Source organism: Lemur catta, chromosome 1 (genome assembly GCF_020740605.2).
Source record: "Lemur catta isolate mLemCat1 chromosome 1, mLemCat1.pri, whole genome shotgun sequence".
In the NCBI taxonomy this organism is placed as follows: Eukaryota; Metazoa; Chordata; class Mammalia; order Primates; family Lemuridae; genus Lemur; species Lemur catta.
The window spans coordinates 153,309,292-153,331,443 of NC_059128.1; positions in this window are offsets into that span (position 1 = coordinate 153,309,292).

The following is a 22,152-nucleotide window of genomic DNA, read 5'->3' on the forward strand; positions in this document are numbered from 1 at the left end:
TACTGAGATGTGGGCTGAATATGCCTTCTAAGAGATGAAATAACTGAATTAGTTGGGAGCGATGGTAGAAACTCTAGAGCTAAGACCTCCAAGCAGATGGGAGGAAAACTATGGCTATAGTCCCTGTCTATACGGAGGGTCAAGGTCCTGAAGTCTGGTTTGATAGCCTTGGTTGAGCTTTGGGGGAAAATCAGTTTAAATGCAGAACAGTCCTTTTAACATCCAAATTGGCTTCCGGATGAGTCTTCAGGGATCTTGAGCTGAGTTACTAAGAAGAAAAAGGATTTCAAGGCTTAAAAATCAGGGTAATGAAAAAGTTCACCAGTAGAGGGACTTCAATAAGCTGGAAGAATGAGATGATTTGTTTCTGGCTTCATTTCAGAATTTAACACAGGACGGAGGAAGAAGAGCCGTCATTCCCTGACCCATGGGAGATGTATGTCTATGCTGAGCAACAAGCCCACACTTACAGTCAATATGGACAGGGCATGAGGGGGAGGCCAAAGAAGAGGTTTTGAGGACTATTAGAATGGACAGTCTCATGGAAACCAAGGCATTAGCAGAACATTAGGAACAACAAACAGAAAGAGAGAAGGTTCCTTGAGTAGAAGAGGACAGCAGCAGCTGATAAGGCCAAAACAACTGGGATCACTAGCAGTGTTATAACCAATAGTCTCCACCCCTGAAGAATGGACAGGAAGAGTGTTGGTGGGAGCAGCCTCTTACAACTGGAGCTCCTGGGGCGAGGCTGGAGGTTGGGGGCTCTCTATTCGTCTTCTGGTGCTCTCAAGAAGCCACATCCCTTACCTTTACAGGGAAATATTTAGATAAGTCTGCCATATGGGAACACATGGCATTATCAGAGAACCATGAAGCACCATGGAATATTCATAAATGTCTTCTTTGCAAACCACCTGTGTCCAAGTTACTACAGACAATAGAAATGAATATTTGTTATATTTATATCCAGCTTTAACACCAACTTTATAATTTCCTCAAGGGACTCATAGAAGAAACTTCTCCCATGTCTCAGTACCAAGAATAGTTTTGCTTCTTCCAAGTAGCTTCTTTGCTTTTATTGTATTTGTTTCATGAATCCTGGGATCAATCTTGTTTCCTGCTAGTACTAATTAGAGCAGGTCCAAATTTGTGACCTACCTCTAGCAACCATACATCTGTAGGGAATGCTCTTTTTATATTAATACTATATGCATTTTGGGTCCCAACTTCACTAATTTTACCTCAACTTCATTCCCATATTTTTATATACATATCCTGATTTTCCCTTAATTCAATTGGGAAATGGCCTTTTCTTTTGCTTTGTTGCTTTTGTTGTTGTTGTTTGCATATGTGTGTTTACCTTGTTGTAATTCTGTATTTCATGTCACCTAAAAGCCTTTCAAAAATGTGCCAGCGTAAGAAACTACTAAAATATAATGAAAGAAAGATAGGTTTTACATTTTTCATGTATTCAGGAATTTCTTTGGCTGACAATATTAAACTTCAAAGTCTCTCATGTCATGTCCTCTTCTTTTATTTTTCAAACCAAATACTTCACTTCCCATACATTCCCCCTCCTACCAAAATGACTGCCATATTTTAGAGGATGCTTATGTGAGTACATTGGTACCGTAGCATTCTTAGAAGTCTTGGGAGGTTGTCATCAATTTATAAAATATTCTGCTAGCTTATAAATTCCATAAAGACAAGAGCTGGCTGATTTGCATACCATTGAACTCCTATATCTAGCACTATACCTAGTAGGCACTCAAAATTATTTGTGGAATGAACAAATTGGGCTACTACGTTGCTGTCAGAACAGACAGTGGAGATCAACTAGCAGTTTCTGTAGCAGAAAATGTCAACTAAAGATTTGGAAATACTAACACACTTGAAGTTTAGAATTTTGATTTGGAAGAATTATTATAGTAAGTTGATAAAAAGTTTAATAACTTTAATCCTCCCCAAATCCTGCTATGTCCATCTATTTTAATCATTTTAACCTTTTTCCCACTCCCCACCCCAATTCCAGGGAAAGAAAACATAATTACATATGTCCTTTTATTCTCTGTATCCTTATTTAAGACTTACAGTCTAAGCTAAGATTTGAATTCTCCAAGAGTTAAAATGAGAAAAAAGCATGAAAAAGATCATGATCCCTTTTTCCTAAGCCTGTTCATCTTCCTGAGTTCCTACTGTCAACGGATTCTCCTCAGCAGGTTTCATTTCAATCCATTGCCAACTAGCATGTATGGAGTCAGCATGAATGTATAAATCACCCTATGGCTAAACGCAGAGGATGTAAGTGACTCAAAATGGTATCCAAGGCATTGAAGTCTAATGAGATGCAGCAGATTTCTGTGGCCAGGTCACTAAAGAAAGCATGCCTATAAAATGAAAGGATAAGTTGGGAGACAGGGAGAAATATCATAATAATAATTTTTTCCTTTTTTAAAATTGTACAAAAAAGGGGGAAATATTAACGTTTTTCTTGTCAGAGTATAGTATTTGAAGTTTGTTGAAACTGATATTCCAGTGTTGTTCTGTGCTTTTTGGTTTTTGGCTCTGTTTTTCTAGTACTTCAGTAAGCCAAGGAATGAAATAATTTCTTAGTAAAAGACGGTCTCTTAAGATCTCACCATTAATTAGTTCATCTGTGACCATCGGCATTATCTGTTCTTGTTGCAATAACAAAAATACCATAGAATGGGTAAATTATAAACAACAGAAATTTATTTCTCACAATTCTGGAGACTGGGAAGTCCAAGATGAAGGCACTAGCAGATTCAGTGTCCAGTAAGGGCCTGCTTCCTGGTTCACATACTGCCTCTTTTCACTGTGCCTTCACATGGCAGAAAATGCAAGGGAGTTTCTGGGGTCTCTTTTATAAGGGCCCTAGTTTCATTCATGAGGGCTCTTCCCTCATGACCTAATTACTTCCCAAAGGCCCCACCTTTAAATGCCCTTACATTAAGAATTAGGTTTCCATATATGAATTTGGGGGGAACACAAACAAAAAAGACTTGTTAGGATGGTAATATTTGGATTTTTCTTAATCTAAAATCTGAGGCAGAAGACCTAACACTGTGGACTAAATTCCCTGTTGGATCTTCTGAGTTCAAAATATATTGGACTCTTGGGAACAAGGATAATAATGCCACACAGAAATTTCTATAAGTTAATACACGAGTATACACAATTTTCTAAAAGTGAAATCACATAGTCTTTTTCTGGGGTTTAAAAAACCCTGGTGATTCCATCAAAATACCTGCTCAGAGCTTAACCATATTGTGTGTTTTTTCACCCTTACCAAATAGCAGCCCTTGAAATCTGTCATTTTTCCTTGAATGGAAGAATTTTGGCTTTCCATTTGTGTAAGTAAATTTCATGACAACCTCTCTAGGAAAATTCACAGAATGAAAAGGAGTGGTTTGCTCTGGCAGATAAATAGCTTCTCCACTCAGCATTTCTTCAATGTGTTGTTTGTATTTCTCTCCTTACAGTTTCCTTTCCCATACGGAGAGAACATATTTTCACACAAACAGAAATATGTTCATATCAATATTTGGTTGAGATTTTGTCACAATGTTCCCCCTTGGCATCTACTTAACTGCTGTTCGATAACAGACTTTCCATATTTACAGTGTCAACGAATGCTCAGGGAATTTTCTTTTCAGCCTTTAACAAAATAGTTTTATTAAATTGAACTGCCAGTGGGTAATATTGTGGAAGGCTCTCCCTCATCTCTCTCTTTTCCTCCTTCTTTCCTCCTCAACACACACACACACACTCTACTCTGTAAATAAAATCTGAAAAGGAAAAAATAGTCAACACTAGTAATATCTATAATGACTTTCATATCTCAGCCCAGGTATTAAATTTGTGAAGAATCTTATTTGCCTATGCATTGCCATCAACTGTCATTCTGGGCAGCTTACCCCCTCAGTTTCTCTGGGCCTCATTTCCTATATTTGAACCAGGAGATCTGATTAGATGATTCCTGGTGACTCTTCAAACCCTAAAATTCCATGACACTATATTCTTTTATTCATAAACTTTCCATAATAGCAGTGGTGTTCTGGTAAAGCAGCTCTCTGCTAGGAGAAGCCCTGGTTGGCAGCACTTGCCAATTTCTGTGGTATAAATACTTTCATTATGGCCAATTTCAAACTTCCAACAGTTTAACAACCAACTGTCAAATTTCAAATATTTAGTAATCAGTTCTCATGGAGTGGTACAATCTGGCACCAGCATACCACTTAAGCCACTGATAATAATGTTTGGGATTAAATCCATTTTATGTATGTGTGTATATATATATATAATATGTATATATGATGTGTGTTTATATATAGAAAATATAAATTTCTATTCAACTAACATGATTCCAAGACTGAAAAGATTGTACACACTCTAGAGAATCTCTGTCTTTGCATTCTCACTGTCACTACCTTAGTTTAGCCACCTAAAATACAGATTATTATAAGAGTCACCATAACTCTCTGAATTAGTTTGGATTTCCCTAGGAGCAGAGCCTGAGAGAAGGATTTAAATGCAGGTAGTTTATTTGGGAGGAGATAGGAACTTTGATATGGGAGAAGGAAAGCAAACATCTGTATTAACTCTGTCTTTTATTTCTGTATTCTAACACTCTGACATCTGGGGCCTGGTTGACCGTGGAGAGGTCCTTTACCAGTGACAGACAGGATTTTGTGTGTAAATATCCCAATTCCTTTGCCCCTCAGGGGGATAACTTTTAGGTGTGTTCTACACCAGCTGTTGTGAGATTAAGCTTCAGTAGCCCACAATCGGTAGCTGGCATAATAACATACCCTTTACTGACTGCCTTCACTTTTGATTCTGTTTTAAAATATAGTGAAGTAATAGAAGTATGAAGTATGATATGGCCAACAATTCAAGAGGATTTTCTTTGAAAAGATAGTGTGTTTCTCACAGTTCCCAAGAGGAGGGGGCATGCCGCACCATGATGAGGGGGGTGGATCACACAGGGAGGTACTTGGGGTGGTCAGGGGCAGAAGGAGAGGGGAACTGTGGGTTTCTAAGGGAAGGAATAGACGAGGCAGGGTAAGCAGAATTTGCTTATTTGAATAATTTCAGCAGGCTCTAAGATACAAGTGCTGCCCTTAGTTGTCTGGTATCTGGCCCTGAAGTGATCGTAGCAGGTGGATTATGGCCTGGAGTGTGAGATCCCACTAAGACAGGTGGTTGGAGTGTGGGCTCTGGATTGGTTGGTTTGTATCACAGGCAAGTTGGTTGTAAATAACATGGGATATTTACACACAAAATCCTGGCAGTCACTGGTAAAGGAATGTGGAGGGAGGAACATTAATATCCTGTCTATTCTTGTGGCAAATCTGGTTCCAGTGACAAGAGAGAGCCCTCAAGTGAAGGAAATCAGGTGCTGGCAGTTGAAAGACAGGCTGGAGTGCCCCCAACGTGGTATAGATCAGGTGACAGTGCAGCACCAATAATGTTGCTAAGGCATCACTGACCAAGTTCTCTTTGGATCCCTGAACCCTGACATACCCTTTGGGCCACTAGAACTACAAGGGATGACACCTGAAGTTGCCTGAAACCTTAGGGACTATTAATTCCAAAATGTGTCTTATCTTCAGCCAACTGCAAAAATCCATTGTGACCCAGGTTCTCTTAATCTCAAATCCTTCTCCAGTGGTTTAGCCAATGGCCAAATCATTTGCAATTCTCTGGAAGTATCACCTACAACCAACACACTGCCTGAGCATCTTCACAGACTGAGGTGGGTTTTTTTTTCTACTTTCTCCACAATACTGAAATTTGCAGCATTACTTTAATTTAGCTCCTTAAATTGAGCCCATATGAAAAATGTGGGTCCTCAGTCCCTTCTCTGTGGCTTCTGTAACCACCTTACTCCCTGACTCCTGTGTGTCCCAAATTCATCTGGATCTCTTCTTCAGTTCCCATCTCTGTCTCTCGAATGAGTGATCTGATTTCCAAATGTTTAGTCCCTCTGAACAGGCAGGCTCTAAAGATAATTCTGCTTCCAGAAACTGTCTAGCAGTCTATTATACTGCCTTGAGTATTCTGCATTAAACAATTGCTGGGTGGATGAGCAAACCCAAAGCAATGAAGGGCAGGAGATGCTGTATTTATCCTAAGTCCTCACTTCCACTTCCAACTCCATGTGGTAACCTTTCCTCCTCTATGCCATCAACTTTACCCTTTCTCCATATGTAATAACTCATCATTTCTCCACATAACCCTAAAGTCTTTGTAGTCTTCCTCCCACCTCCAAGTTTTGACTGGGGACAAGATAAGTTATTATGGTAGATCATCTGGAAAAATGGCTACCAACAATTTTTTTCATTCCTCTATAGATGCACTACTTCTCCCACCAAGTGGAGGAGTCTAATTCTTCTCATATTAAACCTCAGTTTGGCCCTGTGATTTGCTTTGACTAACAGAATACAAGTGATGTTCTGTGAGTTCTAGAGCCTGGGCCTCAACAGGCCATGCAGTGTCCATTTATCCCTCTCTTAGAATGCAGTCACCACATAAAGAATCTTGTGCTAGATTCATAATTTATGGGACCCCACATGGAGAGAGAGGTACAGGCAGCCCCAGCCATCCCAGCCACTCAGACAGGGCTCCAGGCCTGTGGGGGAAGCCATATTGGATGTTCCCAGGCTGGTTTTCAGCCACATGAGGGAGCCCAGCTATGCCACCTGGAGCAGAACTGCTCAGCTGACCCCAGTCAACCTACAGAATTGGAAGAAATAATAAAATTGTTTTTTTTTAAGCTGTTAAGTCTTGGAGTTCTTTATTATGCAGCAATAGATAACCATTTCTTTAGTTCTCTCTCTCATCTCCCTGCTATGTTCATCATTTATTTCACTAATAGGGAAAAAAATCCAAGCACTGAGAAAGGAATAACTTATAATAACAGGACTCCATTAATAGAATCTGGTGACCAGATCACTGGTTGAATGTATGTTGACTTCATAACAAAGAACTACTTTTTAAAACTTAATCAGCACTAGCTAGTTGCAACAGCCAAAAAATAAAAACTTCCCAAAGGCTCATCAAGAGTAGAATGGATAATAAATTGTGGTATATTTGAATAATGGGATACTATACAGCAATGATGAATGACTACATTTAACAATATGGGCGACTCTCACAGATATATTTTTAAGTGAAGGAAGCCACGCAGGAAAGAGTACATATTATTTATTTAACTTATCTGAGGAAAACACTGGCAAATCTAGGCTATGCTGATAGAAGTCAGAATCCTACCTACCTCTCAGGAGGGGGTAGGGATTGGAAGCCTGAGGGTAGCTTTTGGGGTGATAGTAATTTCTCCATCTTGATCTGGGCATTGGCTGTACAGGTATGCTCAGTGGGTGAAACATTAAGCTGTAGACTGTAAACTTATATGTATTTTACTTCAGTGAAAGGTTTTTGGTTTGGGTTTTTTTGTTTTTTTGGTTTTTTGGGTTTTTTTGAGACAGAGTCTTGCTCTGTCACCCAGGCTACAGTGCTGTGGCATCAGCCTAGCTCACAGCAACCTCAAACCATGGGCTCAAGTGATCCTCCTACTTTAGCCTCCCCAGTAGCTGGGACTACAGATGCCTGTCACCACGCTTTAACTAATTTTTTCTGTTTTTAGTAGAGAGACAGGTCTCTCTCTTGCTCAGGCTGGTCTCCAGCTCCGGACCTCAAGCGATCCTCCCACCTCAGCCTCCCAGAGTGCTAGGATCACAAGCCTTAGCCACCACACCCGGCTTTCAATAAAATGTTTTTAAATGTTAATCAGAATTAGGAGATTTCTCAAAAATCCCAGGAAACATTCAGCTTATATTTTACTGGGAGAGATTTGAAAGTGTGTTATATTTAAAGCACAAAAAATGTTCAGTGAGCTTATGATAAATTCAATATCTCAATTAAGGCATACATAGCATTTGTTAGGAGATAAACAAACATCTTCATTTCTCTTTTTATACCTATTTTAATGACATTCCAGTCCAAATGAGAAAACTATTTGAACCTCCCAAGTTTGGAAAATGAAAAAAGGCTATTTTTTTGGACAGTATGGTGTCAACATTCCCTCAATAGCACCAGCTCCCGATTCATTGCCACATGAATTGAGGCCCCAGGGTAAGCACCAAGGGGAACCATGGAAACAAGAGATGGGTAGGGACCCACAGCAAATCCCGGAGAAGAACAGGTGAGACATAGCATTCACTTAGAAAGTATTTATCACTTTGCCTGTGTCAAGCGCTGTCAAAGCAGCTGAGTATATAATGATAGGACAGGCAGACACACCATTCTCTGCCCCCAGGGAATATGTATTTTTAAAATAAAATACATATTTAAATGTATATCCTATATTAAACATAAATTTATTTTTGGTTTTACATTTGTTTTTGTGCATCAGTTCAATTAATATGTCATTTTTGGCAAAGGCTGTTGTACACCAAAACCCATTTCCTCTTCTTCCAGCACACAGCCTCATTTACTACATTTGCTACATTTACTACACAGCCTCATTGGACTACAATTCCCAGCCTCCCTTGCCCTTGGATTTGACCACATGATTGAATTTGAGAGGAATATAATGTGAGTGGAAGTGATGTTGTACCACTTCTGGGTCTAAGCAAAATAAAAGAGAACTAACAAACAAAAAACCCTCCCATGAGCACTTTTCCCACATGCTCTTTCCTCCTTCCCACCAACTGAGGTGGAGATGACCTCCAAGGAAACCCTGTGTGGCAACAGCATACAGTGAAATGGCAGAGACTCTGTCACATTGGGTCCCTGATTGCCTGGAAGAAAGCCTCATTGGAGTGTTATGTAAGTAAGAAATAAACGTCTATTGGGCTTTATTTATTATAACACCTAGCATAACATATTAATACTAATACATCAAAGTTTCCATATGATCCAGAAGTCATACCACCTTTGTTTCCACTGAAACGCCTCATGAGAGTGAGGTCTCTTGCATCAAGAAGAGGATCAGTCAGGTCTCAATGAATGGAATTGATATGCAGAAATCATATCTTGATTTGTGTTCCCCAGAAGTAGACTCTGAGACACAGATTCAAGTGCAAAGAGTTTATCTGGAAAGTGACACCTAGAAACACCAGTAACAGAGTAGGGAAGTGAGACAGGGAAAGGAAGGCAGCCAATAAGAGGTGCATTACAGTTACAGTGTCCACTGTAGGAAACTGAAGCTCATTCCTGATGGGTGACTCCAGGAAACAGTGAAGAACGCTGCATGGTGTTATCCCAACTGAAGGATAAACAAGCTGGAATGAATATCTGCCAAGTCCCCATCCAACATTGGTTGAGGAGCTTACCTCTCTGAAACTTCCAGCCTGTCCTTTGCATGAGCCAAGTAGGCTCCCATGGCCAGGCGTGGGCAAAGTCTGAGAGGAAGGGATAGGGAGCCCATAGGCAGAAAGTTGTAGGTTTAAACAGCCTTCCATGTGTAGCAGTGAATGCCAAGGGGATACAGACAGGGCACTGAGATTCAGCCTTAGAGAAGTCCAACAAGGAGCCATTGTCTCATAGTCTTTTGTTGGGACAAGATCATTGGGCTGGTCATTAATGGGCCCACAGCAGGAACCCAATCTTGATCTTCAGCCATACCAGTCACCTCTTCTCTCCAGTCTTTCCCCACTCTGGTCAAACTTTCCTGTGCTTGATCCCTGGAACATCAGCCTGTTTTGGCCAATATCATCCTCTTATATTTCCTGTCCAGCCACCTCTGCTAATCCAAGTCTTAATGCCCCTTGCAGGCTCAGCTCAAGATTTGCTTCTCAAAGAGGATTTCCCTTGCCTCTCAAGTCCTCAGACAACCTTCTCTTTCCCTCTGGTGAACTTATAGCCCCTCTGGGGGCCGTCATTATATATACTGCCTTCAGATAGCTCTACTACAAATATCTGAGCTGGTTCTTTAACTCATGTGGAGCTGCTTACCTCTGCAGAGCTGCAGGTATACGGTCTCCCAGTGACTTTGCAAATGGCAAGGACCATTTACTGTACTTTGTCATAGCTATACTTAACATTGTGCAAAGCCAGAAATAGACACTAAATAAATAATTATGAAAGGAATAAAGAAACTGGGGAAGTATGATGAAAGGAGAGTTAGGGGAGAAGGAAAGATGGGTTAAAAGAGAGAAGAAGAAGAAAAAAGCAAAATGTGCTTTTAGGATGAACATTTTAAGTAAATATTATTCAAATATTTGAATAAAAAGCTTTGAACTATTTTTGTAGATATTTGAATAAAAAGCTTTGAACTATTTTTGTAGATATTCATTGCATATTCTTATGTTATGGTACAATTCTCAAGTTATCTTACTTTACTTGCAATATTTTTTTTTTTACTTTTTTTCTAATTAGCCACTATTGTGAAATTTCACATTCAGCTTTTGAACAGCTTCATACTTTTAAATATTGTACATCCACACTGCTAATTCAATCATCAGATAGATAGATTTATATATTTGTATATATCCATTCCAAAATATGGATGCTTACGCATTGTTTGATGAATAAACATTTTGGAGATGAATGATTCAGAAAAATGAACGTGCTGGCACTGCTTTTATGTAGTATGACTATCAAAAATTAATACAAAGGTTGATACAAAGATAGTTTTCAGAAACTCAAAATCAGAAAAGTTTTACTTTAATGAGATGCTGAAGGATTGCAGTCTATTGACAATGTGTGCAATTTTTTTTAAAAAGAACATAATTAAAGAATACACATAGTGTCTGGAAATATCTTGTTGAAGACTAAGCCTAAAAGGTGAGGTGAAATTAAGGACATTATATTAATAATATATTTTAACTCTCTGGGACAAAAATACCCATTACAGCATATAAACCTGTCATTTGATGAGAGTTCACATTTTCAGAAATGCATCATGTATGCAAGGAGGGGATTGATTTCCTATATGAGCCCTTTCAAATAGAGCAAAGAAACAGGCACAGTGGCTTACGCCTGTAATCCCAGCACTTTGAGAGGTTGAGGGGGAGGATCGCTTGAGGCCAGGTATTTGAAACCAGCCTGGTCTGGACAACATAGCAAGACCCCATCTCTACAAAATTTTTCTTTAAAAAATAGCTGGGCATGGTGGCATGCATCTCTATTCCCAGATATTAGTGAGGCTGAGGCAGGAGGATCACTTGAGCCCAGGAATTCAAGGCTGCAGTAAGCTATGATCGTGCCGCTACATTGCAGCCTGGGTGACAAAGTGAGACCTTGTCTCAAAAATAAATAAATAAATAATAAATGAAATAAAAATAAATAAAGCAAAGAACTGGCTTTTCCACATAAATTATTATACTCTTTTGGTTGGAAATAACAGAAACTGTATAAGGTGGAATAAAAAAGGGAATTTATTATTAGAATACCAGGCCTAACTACCCACCCTTACAGCAGGCAAGAGGTGCAGAGCTCCTTAAAGCATCTCCCACAAAGCAGTGCCGGTCCAGGAATTGGTAGATATCTGTCTGCCGCAAGGGAACTACAGAAAGTAAAACATCAGTATTCAGAAACTTTTACGACAATCTGACATTGTTGCAACATTCAAGCACATGATTTTAAACTTTACAAAATTATTGGTCCACAATATTACATATTATTTCTAATATCCATTATAAATATTAAAGAAATGGACTTTCACCACATATAGTTGGAGATGCATCGTTTTTAAAACCCTATCTGGCCCTCCTCAGCCATGCACCTCCCGAGGGGGCAAGAGATCTGTGGACCAAGGGGATGTGCCCACCCAGATTGTTTTAGATCATGCTCCAAGTACCCAGGACCCCAGAGATATGTGCCCAAATGGGCAGAAAGAAAGACAAAGGCAAGAAAGTGAATCCAAGCTGTTTCAGAAGTAGGAGTAGTTCTTTACTTTGGCTGCACCTGTCCTGATCATGCTTCCCTCTATATCCACTTCACACTTTAAAAAATAACCATAGAAATGGGGAGATGGTGATCAGAGACAGAAAGGAGGCATAACGAGAAGCTCTGGAGACACATAAGCAGAACTGAAGTCACCATGAGTAAATCAAGTGTGTATCCCCCGACCTTCTCCCACCCACCTAAGACAGATGAAGCAGAGATTGCCTCCCAAGGAGTCATCTGCTGATACTGTGGGGGCTCAGCACGCCAAAAATAAGCCAGCCTCAACTTCAGCTCTTGACTGCTCAGGCAGACAGCACGCATGCTCAGTGCCCAATTTTCCTCAAAGTTCCTGAAGGCCAGACTCCACATGAAGCCACCAGTGCCCATGACTGGCTGCTTTCCCTCGAAGCTGCAACTGGTTTGGATTTCTGTTAACAGATGCCCTATCTTCTAGCTGCTTCTTTCTCCCTGTAGAGCTGGACTCTGGATCCCCTTTCTCACCCAGCCACGGGCTGCAGAACCGATGAACCCTAACTGCCAGGAAACCTGCATACACTAAATTCCATAAAGTGCTCCCTTTCTTGACTCAGATAGGAGAAAAACAAGAAATAAGAATCTGGGAAAACAGGAGATCCAGTAGCTCCTTGTGGTATAGGAAGAGAGAACCCATCTTTTGTTTACTCATTTATTTTTTTCACCATAGAAGTTCTGCCAAATGTAGTCATTCTGATGACCTTGGTACTTGCCCTATCTCTCTGGCTATCCTCTTTTCAGTTTATTTATTTATTTAGTAAGTCCTGAAAATGTCTTTGATAAAGAATTTAAGGAGAAAGAAAATATAGTAATTAGTGTCGTTCCAGGCAGTTGGAGGAGGGATTGGGGGCCAGGCGCAGACACACCATGTGGAAGAGAAGCTGGAACAGTTCCCCCACCATGTGGAGAAGAGAAACTGGCAAACCAACTTGAGGGGGGGGGGTGGGAGGTACAACTGCTATGAGGAGGAAAAAGCTAATCCAAATAGTTCCGTAACTCATGGCTCCCAGAGGCAGCAGGCAGGCAGTCATCAAAAAGAAACAAAGGCAAAGTAGACTGAACTCATGCCACGCTACTAGACTGAAGAAGTCACCATCAAGAAAGGACTGCACTGCTTTCTAATGAGAGACCTGAAAGAAAAGTCCTAGGTAGACTGGAACAGAAAGAGGCAAGGGAACCAGGAAAAGGGGGCTGTGCAGTTACTTCTGGAGCTTCACAGACCAGACAGGAAATAGAGATGCTCACTTGTTTTCATTGAAGAATTGACTTCTCCACCAGCTACATTTTGCATTCATTTCCTTAAGTGCCAAAGTTTTGCTAAGAGTTTGTGCTTTTCTGTTCAAAACAAGACCCAGAGAAGGGTTTCTGTAGGAACTGGCAGTAGGAGCTGATGAAGTTCTCCCAAGTGTGAGGAAAATGCGTGGAGAAGTAACAAATGATGAAAAAAGGAAAAGATGTTTTAAGTGGCAATAACAAAGGTAAAACTTAACTGAGATCCCTTGAGAAGGTTTATAATGCAAAGAATGTAGAACAAGTGAAAGCTGCAGAAAACATCTGCTGAGTGGGATTGCGTTGAGGTTAGGGCTCCACGCTGAAGAATAATGAGCATCACCCAGTGAGGAGGGGAGTGTGCCACGGAGCAGAAGAGAGGAGAAGCACAACAAGGGCAAGGACAGAAAAGCTGTTCTGCAGCCTTGGAAGCAGGAAGAAAAAGCATCCAGAAGGCATCATTATCATTCTGAGCGGGGTAAACATTCAGATCCTTGCTGGGAGAGGGTATCACATTTATATGCTCTGCTCATCATTCCCCAAGAGTCCTTTCCCTTTGAAAACACACATACACCAGCTTCTTGCCCTCCCCCTACTCCACCACTGTTCCTTCCCACCTCGTGGCCCACGGCCTCTTCCAGCTTGGTGCAATAACAGAAGGAAGAAGAGGCTTGAGCAGACAGCTCAGCTCTTTGATCTTCCAGGGCCTGCACTGAGCTCCACTCCCCTGGGTGCCCATCACCTCTTCCTGCCCATTCAGAAAGTCCCATTGATCTTTAACTCCTACTTCCCTCTCACAAAAATAGGGTGAATGTCATTACCATCATTCCCTGGATGTCAAAGCTGAGGCCCAGAGAAAGTAAGCAATTTGCCACAAATACACCCAGTCGATCAGTGAAATTCTAAGAACTGCTTGCTGAGCAGCCAACATCTTAAATGCCAATTTCTTAGCTCTTCCACAGGACCACTTTTCTGTAAGGACAGACTCAGTATCTCAGAAAAATCTCTACTAATTCGACAGCATGACTGAGGGTAGTGAGGGATGCAAGTTTAAAGAAGACTTAAAGGAAGGAGACAACAGGCATACTATCTTAAAGGGGAAAAGGTAGTGGCAAGGATTTTGTGTTTGGGAAAAGAAAGAAAAAACTGAACTGAGAACTTTTTTAATGAACTAAAATATTCAGTGTGTTAATTAGATTAAATTTTGAAAGCATCTAAGTATTAATAGCACTCTTTTGGACAGGGGAAAATAAATGAAAGAGAGAGAATAGTTGTAAATTTTTATCTAAATTTACTCAGCACACAATTAAATAATACCTGGAAATATCTGCATTTATTTATTCATACTCTCCCTTTTCCAAAAATAATTAAAGGCAACTTATAAAAATATAAAATACATTAAGCTAAAATAAATATAAGATAAATAAGGAAAATTAGACCAAGTGAGGATAAAGGTAGGGTAACAAGACAGAGAAAGGGCAAGGTTAGCATCCAAAATATGGGTTGTGGGAGAAAGTATTACAAAGTGGCTAAGGACATTTCGATGTTGGGACAAAACTGAATTTGTGCTCCTACTCTGTCATTCTTCTGTGACCTAGGACAAGTTCACTTAACCTGTCTAACTCTCAGTTTTCTCCTCTATAAAATGGAGCACTTATGTCATAACCCTGCTATGAGGTTTGTTCAAATGAGAAAATTCTCATAAAGCAATTATTGTAATGTCTATCAAACAGTGCTTAATAAATGAGAGCTTCTTTTGTAACCTACTCACATGCTAAAGGGAGCCCCCACATTGGATCTAAGCTTTCTAGTAGCCAAGAAGATTATAAGATTCACAGCGGACACTATAAATTAAAACAAATCCATTGTTCCGGAAAAGCATAATAATTTTTCCTGAATCTGAGACGAGGCAAAGAAGTTCCCCCCATGGACCTTAACAACAAAGCATGAGTTAAATGTCTTCGTAATATCCCACAATATTCTGAAATTTAAAAAAAAAGAAACCCATTATTATTATTTACCATTCTGTTTTCACTAAAATTTCCATTAACTTTTTCTCCATCACCATATAGATTATAAATTGTAATCAGTCATCTATTGAATGGAAATAAATCTTGTGTGTAACTGAAAAAATTAAATTAAATTAAATTAAGTTAAATGAATACTTATTTGGAATTGGAAAAAAAACTTTATAAATAACAAAATGTCAAAAGCAGAAAACAGCATAGTCTTTATTTTTAATTATATGTATGATATATCTTTACGACCTTTCCACATTTTTTGTCTGCATGCTCTTTGATCCCCTTTTCATATGATTTCAGTGATTTACTATACCTACTTATATAGAAACAATAAAAAATTAATTCAGTCTCTCAAAAAAATATCCTCATAGTAAATGCAGTAATGAGCTTTAGAAGGCCTTTTAAACTTTTTTAAAAATCTCACTTCTCATTATGGGCTCTAGCTTTATGCTGAAGCATGAGTAAAAATAAGGCAATCCTTCAGAGCCTTCAACATATGCGATTCTGCTATGCAGTTCTCTGCTGGTCCCTTTTATCCTGGGGAAAGCTTTTAGAGTTTCAGAAAGGTTTTCTATTTTGCTTGGTTTGGTTTTTAACAGAGTTTCCTGAACCCTAATCTGTTTGGACTCGTAAATATCTCTGAATCCACTGATGTTGGATGGAAGACTGTGGTGGGGTGGAGAAAACGTATATATTTTTCAGGAAGGTGATCCATAGTTTTCATCAGAGTTCAATGGAGTCTGTGACCCAATGTGTCAAGACCCAGTTTTCTAGAGGACTAGATAGAATATATATATGCTGCAAGCATATGATTCAATTAATCTGGCCAACCTCAGATAGAAAAAGTACAAAATGAAAGCACTAGAGACAGTCTCACTTGGGAATCCAAAAGCTCATTATGCTCAGCACAATTGGAGAGATGTATCTTCCAAACAAACAAACAAATAAATAAGGTGAGCTGACACATGGTGGTTAACCAACACAGAAAATGGAAAACTTAATAGTCATGAAAAATAAAATTTGGCAAAGATTAAGGCCATGTTTATTACAATAGAGTAGTATTAAAAATACTTAAACTGGCCCTCATTCATCTGACAAATAATTCCAGTGAAGCTAATGGGATTTCAAAGATTCTGAGGCTCTCCAGCTGAGTGGGACAGACATAGTCTTCCTCCACGTCACTCCCCAATTCCTTCAAGTTTTACCAGAAATCACCTCTCTCTCAAGGAAGCCTTTTCTTACCTAAAATTTAACTACACCTCCCCACACAAAAAATCAGACATTTCATATCCTCCCTCTTTAATATTTTTTCCAAAAGTTTATAATTTTCTCATATCCTACATATTTTACTTTTCATCTGATTTATTGTCTCCTTCCCAGCTAGAATGTAAATTCCCTAAGGGCAGAAGTTTGTCCATTGCAACATTGTTTGTAATAGCTAAAAATTGGAAACAACTTAGATTTCTATCAACAGAAGAATGGAATAAATGATGGCCCACTCATATTTAGAGAATGGTTTTACAATTTAAAAGATTAAAACAGATATACATTGCTAACATGAAACACTTTCCAAGAAACAATGTTAAATGGGAAAAAAGTAGGTTGGAGAAAAATACAGAAAGTGTGATGCAACTTATGTTTCTAAAAAACACTATATTTTTTGACAGGTCCACATATGTGTATACAAACGTATGGACAAAATCTAGAGAGGTAAATCAAACTTGTAACAGTGTTTACATCAAGAGAGGGGATTTCAATGTGGTGTGTTTAAAGAACTTTATTTCTTCTGTGTTGTTTATACTTTGATAAAAGTGAATTCATTTGTATTATGTAATAATTTAAAATAAATAAATGAATACATTAGTTTCTTTAAATTCTTATAAAAATCAATCTATAAATATTGATTGTGCATTATACGTATACGATCCCAGTGCTGGAAGGAAATTTGTCATTTTCCAAATTCCCATATTATTTTTCTGTTCCTATTATATTTCACTTAGTACTTCCTGTCTTGAAATATTTTTATTTCTATGCACATCTTAGCAGCATGTTGTAGTGAATATTACTTAGCTTCTCAGTGAAATAAATTATTCTCCAGTAAAATGTAACTCAGAAAGCAGCCAAAATGCTGAATGCTGAATGTGTAATTTAACATACATTTTTTTTTTAAAAGTCTTGGTTCGCCCTTTGTGGTTCAGTAATTTTCTGGTAATTAAGTCTCATTCATTTCAATACAATACTTGTATTGCATGTTTTAATTGCTATCACGACTGAAAATTTACCTTAAATTGTCACTCCTCAGAAGGGAAAGGAAGAAGTACATTATTGTTTGATCTGCCTTTTTAATATATTATAAGTCAACTATGCAATATTTTTGTTGAAATTTGCCTAATAAATATCAATTTTCCCTATCAACCAAATATTTCTGGGTTTCTCTCAGGTAGTACGATTGCACACCCCGTCCCTAATCTTGGAATCTGAAATGTCCATATGACTTCTTTTGGCCAAGTAAATGTGAACAGAAGTGACATGTGTCACTTCTGAGCAGAAGCTTTAGGAGCCAGTGCACAACTCACCACTGCTCTCTGTCCCCTGCCATAGTGATTACCAATGCTTTAGGCAGTGGCTGCTGCAAAAAAGTATCATTGAAAAGTAAGCCTTTGTTGTTTTAAGACATGAGGTCTAGGAGCTGTTTATTGTGACATAACTTGTCTATCCTGATGGATTTGATGCTGTGACTCCAGTGGCCAGTTGTCAGGCAGTTGGCCTATATGGTGGGATACAGAAAGACTGGAAGATGGTGGTGATGTGGGGAAAAGGGCTATTCCTTCCTGTTTGCTCACTTTTCTTTTCTCTTTTTTTTTTTTTTTTTTGAGACAGAGTCTCGTTTTGTTGCCCAGTCTAGAGTGCTATGGCGTCAGCCTAGCTCACAGCAACCTCAAACTCCTGGGCTTAAGCAATCCTCCTGCCTCAGCCTCCCGAGTAGCTGGGACTACAGGCATGTGCCACCATGCCCGGCTAATTTTTTCTGTATATATTTTTAGTTGTCCATATAATTTCTTTCTATTTTTAGTAGAGACGAGGTGTCACTCTTGTTCAGGCTGGTCTCCAACTCCTGAGTGCAAACGATCCACCCGCCTCAGCCTCCCAGAGTGCTAGGATTACAGGCGTGAGCCATCGCGCCCGGCCTGCTCACTTTTCTGTCAGCGTATCTCAGCAATAGCCCTTCACTCTGGCTGGAGCAAGTGGGTCTGGTCTCCAGCTATTTTGCAGCAAGCCCAGGACCAGCCTCATACTGTCTCCTCTGAGACACACCAGTGGAGCAGTGCCCCTCCCCAGAGGTCCCAGCTCCAAAAGCACCACCACCAGCCAGGCAACACCTCCTCTGAGTTCCTGAGCCACCAGCACCAGCCAGGCAACACCTCCTCCTCACCCCCCCTCCACCCACCCTGTCCCACAAACATCTGAGTTTCAACGTCACAGGGCCTCTCTCTCAAGTTTCTGAAACCTTAACCCCACCTCTTTGTTTCCCCAGTCCTATGGGTCATGGCTGCTTCCAGGAGTTACTGTCACTGGATTGTCTCAACTATCACTTTCCACTTATTTTTTCAGTCCTCCAAATCTGTTAAATTAATATTTCCCATAATAAATTCTCTCCATTAACATAACTTTTGTAGTTTCTGTTTTCCTGTTTGGACCCTGACTACTGCACCAAGAAATATTGTTATATGTGAATAAGCTTAGTTTGTTCTCTCTTTTACTCATTTTGCCCTCTATTTCTTCCAATCTTGCTTGACAAAAGGAAACTTTGAGCCACTGAGGTCGTCTCTTCCTATCAGTTGTGAAAGAAGGTGCCCAAGCGAGCAGTGCTCATGGACTCAGTGCTCCACACAAGGCAATGACCCCAGGAGGCAGGTGTTAAGGAGACGTTTCACACTGTGTCTCTGATTTCCAAATAGTTCAGAAATTAGCTAACATGGCTGTAGTTTTAAGTAGGCTCTTTAAGGAGAAAAATAATGCTTAATTATTTGGATGTTTGAATTAAACTTATTCCCAGGTTGCTCTTTAAAGAAAATACCCCTCCCCCACTCCTCAGCTTACTGTTTACAGCTATTAAAGGCACCAGAACAATAATGAAAATACAAACTTTTTGCTTGTCAATGTACAAGGACAGAAAATAGTTTGGCTTAATAACAGGGAATTCTAATTCCTAGCAAAAAAAAAAAAAAAAGTCAAGTCACACTGCAGTGAGTGGTAGCTCAATGCCCCTTATTGTACAGGTGTAGCTAACAAGAGGATCCCCTTTTCCCCATCAAGTTTGCTACTGACCATGCTTTGCCTCGTTCCCCAAATACAAAATCCCACCTATATAATATGGAAAGTAAGTGTGACTTTTAACCAGTAACTCATAGAATAGCTATTAAAAAGCCACTCGCCAGGAAATTGAAGCTAAGAATTCTAACAAGTGGCTTGTTAGTGAAGAAGGTCCTGCCTGAAGTATGGAGCAGGCTTGTCACTTTTTACCCCATCCTCTGAGGATAATAAGTAAGGAGGACAAAATGAGTGCAGCCCTCCTGGGTCTCCCCTTAAGAGTTTAAAAGCAAAATATTGATTTTGAGTTACCCTGCTTCAACTCAGCTTTGCTCTCATGATATTTTTATTCCCTTGTAGATTCCTGGGTCCATTTGTTGCAGATTTAAAAAAGTAAATCACTGGTGAATCTGTGGTGTGTCCATGTAACATTTCTGCACCTAAAAATATGGTCAATTGACACCTTAAAGGTTTCCAAGCAGCTCTAACTCTTAGTGACATCTCTAGTTGCATCCCCAGTATGTTCAAAACAGATAAAGTGGATGAATTGATTTTAGTTGTATAAAACCCTTGACAAAATCTCTTTGTGGCCATCTATGCAGTCTCTTGATGATTTATAAAGGATTTGCTTATGACACAAATGTGATCCTTCCAGTCTTCTCCATTTTGTTTTTCAACTGGGTCCACAGTGAATTTCCTGAGGCCACCAGACCAACAGCAGAAAATTCTTAGGTACCCAGTGCTAGCCATGGAATCTTTACTGATTTTATTAAGAGACAACACTAGAATTGTGATTCATATTATCAATATTATTATCACTAGAGCTTTAAATTGAACCAGTTAGGACTCTTAAATTCTGGCTGCTACTTTAAAATGACCATTTAAGCTTTCTTTTGTCATGTACCAAATTTGTTGTCTAAATTCTGACTAGTGAAAGCTGGGAAAAACAGCATATTAACATTCATTCTAAATGAAGTTTAGCCACTCTTCTTTGGGTTTCTTAGGAAGTGATTTAAAAAAAAGAGTTTACACAAGGGAGTAAGTCTACATTCTAATTCTTCATTTAAGTTTCTCAGAAAGAATCTCCTAACATTATTAATAGTTTCATAAGCATCCACAGGAGTAAATGCCTTTCTTTTCTAGACTTCTATGCAGATGAGGAGCCATTTATATCAAACAGAATGGATCTCAGCTTCCTCACCTGCAAAAAGAGGTTTCAGAAGTCTCCAAAATCCCTTGATTTTTAAACTCTAAACATAGAAGATTGCTCTTGGCTGTGCTATAGAGATGCCAGGTGACCTTGATTAAATTAGTGTCACTCCAGCTTTATATACCTCTGGATTTCTCTTTATAAAATGAATGTTACCATATTGCCACAGACAACTATTTCTCCATAGAGATGCTGCTAAGGTCATAGAAAAGGTAAAGATCCACTTGTTCAATAACACGTATTGAGACAATTACGCAAGGAACTATGGGTAAAGAAATGAATAAGACACAGCTCATGGTGATACACAAAGAAACCAATGGCCAAAATGTAAAATATATAAGGAGAGAAAAAGAAGGAACTCCTAATTTAGTTGGGGGCGGGTGTCAGTAAAAGCTTCCAAATAGGTGACATTTTAGGCAAATCGTGAACGATGGGTGGGTGTTAATCAGGCGGAAGGAGGGTATATTGGTTTCCTCGGGCTGCTGTAACATAGCACCACAAACTGGGCAGCTTAGGACAACTGAAATTTCTTGTCATTGTCTCACAATCCTGGAGACCAGAAGTTCAAAATCAAGGGGTCAGCAGGGCCACGCTCCCTCTGAAGGTGTTGGGGAAGGATCTGACCCAGGGCTCTCTCCTAGTGTCTGGTAGCTCCTTAGCCTGCAGCAGCACAACTCCAGTCTTCACATGGCTGCCTCTCTGTGTGCATATCTCTGTGTCCAAATTTCTCCTTTTTGCCAGGCCCTTTTTGTAGTCCCATTTGCTCAGGAGGCTGAGGCAAGAAGACTGCTTGAGCCCAGGAATTCAAGCCCAGCCTGACCAACATAGCCAGATCCCATCTCTTAAAAAAAAAAAAACAAACACATAAACACAAATTTCTCTTTTCCATAAGGATACCAGTCAAATTGGATTAGAGGCCCATGATACTCTAGTATGAGCTCATCTTAACTAATTAAAGCTACAATGACCCTATTTCCAAATATGGTCACATTCTGAAGTACTGGGATTAGGCCTTAAACATATGAGTTGGGTGAGAGGGTGGGACACAGTTCAACCCATAGCAAAGGGGGACGGGCCAGCTAGGCAGAGTAAATGTCTAAACAGTCACTGAGGAAGGATGCCACAGCAGGGCTGAAGTGTATGCTGGAGAGAATGGTAGGAAATTAGTTAGATTACAGAGGATCTGGGCGTCAGCCAACACTTTAATTTTTGTCGTAAAGATCATAGGATGCTACTAGAGGATCTGAATCAAAGAGTGGCATAATCAGCTTTGCTGTTTAAAAAGAGAACTCTGAGCCAGGGGCAGTGGCTCACTCCTGTAACCCTAGCATGTTGGGAGGCCAAGGGGGGAGGATCGCTTGAGGTCAGGAGTTTGAGGTTACAGTGAGCTAC